This window comes from Numida meleagris, chromosome 1, assembly GCF_002078875.1.
Source record: "Numida meleagris isolate 19003 breed g44 Domestic line chromosome 1, NumMel1.0, whole genome shotgun sequence".
Lineage (NCBI taxonomy): Eukaryota > Metazoa > Chordata > Aves > Galliformes > Numididae > Numida > Numida meleagris.
The window spans coordinates 115,514,337-115,516,530 of record NC_034409.1 but is presented as its reverse complement, the minus strand read 5'-3'; the positions used below and the strand labels follow the sequence as shown (position 1 = coordinate 115,516,530).

General features: G+C 36.7%; 1 long non-coding RNA gene across 1 annotated transcript in view; it reads left to right on the top strand.

Annotated features, from left to right (window-relative positions):
* The window catches only part of LOC110404276, a 4,605-nt gene extending 3,352 nt beyond the window's left edge, over nt 1-1,253 (top strand). Inside the window, exon 3 of the long non-coding RNA XR_002442137.1 lies at nt 989-1,253. This is a non-coding gene — a long non-coding RNA (uncharacterized LOC110404276). The remainder of the gene's footprint in view (nt 1-988) is intronic.

The window sequence follows — 2,194 nt, the reverse complement described above, 5'->3', positions numbered from 1 at the left end:
CAAGAGAGATATTATTTATTAGTTGAATCTGGATATCTTGTGTTATGTTGACATCACTGACTTTGCAAAATGCCTGCTTCAGGGTCAGGAAGTATAACTGGCTACATGTAAAAACAAAACAAATATGAGGCCAAGGAAAAAAATAAAATTAAAATAAATTAAAAAGAAAAATGTAGGCACATTGGAAAAATGATGTCCTTAGAGGCCAGGAAGAAAGCTTGGCTCTGATAGCAGGGCTGTGGCATGTCTTGTGCTGCTCTCAGCCTCCTATTTACTGTGGGAGAGGTGAGACTTTCCCAGTCATGAAGCCACATTCTCAACAGAGTAGATGAACCAGGCATTTCCAAGACAGGGAGTAGGAGTCTCCTTGGCTACACTGTAAGGTAACTTCTGTGGGTAGCCATGGTCAGAGCTGAAAAAAGCAGTGTAAGAGCTTGAACAAACACAGAGAAAAACTTGGCTCACACACTGTTCTTTCAGAGAATGAAGTCTTTGTGCCTGAATAGCTCTCTCCAAAATTTCCCTTGAGAGAAAGCTCACATTTCTAGGGAGAAAGCAGAGATCTCTCTGGGAGGAGATCTGCATAATCCGCAGATTTTTGATTCTAGGATTTTTAGTTTGGTTGTACCCCTTTAAATCACTATATTTGTTGTAAACCCAAGACATGGCAACACTGTTAAACTAGAGAGAAAAATAATTTTAAAACAAATTGATATATTTGGTGGAAACTATTAATTTTGTTGAAATAGGTACCACCCATTATCAAAGGGTACTTTGCTTTCCTCTTATGATACATTCATATTCTGGAATTATAAACACTAAACTGAAGTACTCTGATAATTACTTCTATTATTTTCTATGTACTTTTTTAGTGCTCCATTGTGGAAAATCTCAGTCTGAGATTTTCTACTTTTTCAGCCCAAAGTCTTTGAAAGGTCAGAATTTTGCAGGGTGCCAAATGTCTGAATTTTTTGAATTTGTATTTCAGTACTGAAAAGATGAAAAATATTATTTTCCCCAAAAGAAAGAGGGAAAATGAAGAGATGCAGAGACACATATCCTGACTCACAACTAGCACTGTGGAAGAAAAGTGAGCTATCAGCAGAAATGTACTTCACTGTTGCCTGTAATCTGTGATTTCCATTCATGCCAATTTATGAGCAGACTGGGGCCTATTTTCCTTTCGTTGTGTGTGAGTAACTCCCATTGTTGAAAATTGAAGTTATTTGTTGTATTAAAGAGGAAAATGTGGCTAGAATGTGATTGTATCTGCTTTTCTCCCCTATTTTTCTGTACTGTGTGTTGTTGTTTTGAATGTTATCTGTTTTCTTTTTTTTTTTATAATATATTTCTGCAGTGCTTCTCATATTCTGAATAAGGCCAGCTTGCCATAATTGCAAGAAAAAAAGACATCCTTTTCTTCAGTGTGCTATCATTTCAAAACTCTCTGTAGGCAAACTTGCAGCTGGTTAGTTTTTTCCCCTCCATTTTGGTCTGTTTTACTTTGTTAAATCCATGCTGATGGTCCCAATGATCTCTGCTTAGTTGCTGAATTTATTCCTTGGTTGTGCACTGCGCAAGCTAATTTTTTTTTTTCCTAAGAATTATACAGATTCAGAATGATCAGACCATGTGACCTTTATTGACAAAGAAGAGTTTTGCCCTTAAACTAATGTGCATGTTGGCCCTTGTTGAGCAGCTTCAACCTGAAGGAACTGATTTTTCCCAGGAACTCAGTGCAGAAGAGTGGCACAGAAACTATCCTATTCCATCTACCTTTCTTTGCATAGTCATATTTACTCTCTGGTTGTACAGGAAGCAAAGCTCTTAATATCAAGTAAAGTTTCAATAGTAGCCACAGAATTTAAAACTTTGTTCTTGTTATAGGTTTTAGATTTGTGTTTTGCAGATTTCAGTGTGGTTAGAAACCATGTCCCTCCATTCTGAAGGATCCCAAGATGGAATATCATCATCTGGCTTTACCTCATACCATTGAAGTCTTCATCAAGTTACTTTTGATTATCATCTGTGAGAAATGTGCACTTTTAGGCCTTAGTTCTAAAAGTTTATCTAAAACTGACCAAGTGAACTCATCTTCCCAAGAAGGATATTGTCATTGAAATGTTGAATATAGCCACATTTGCGTGTGAAAATACCCAATATCTGAGAAAGCACCTTTTAAAAGAACACCCAC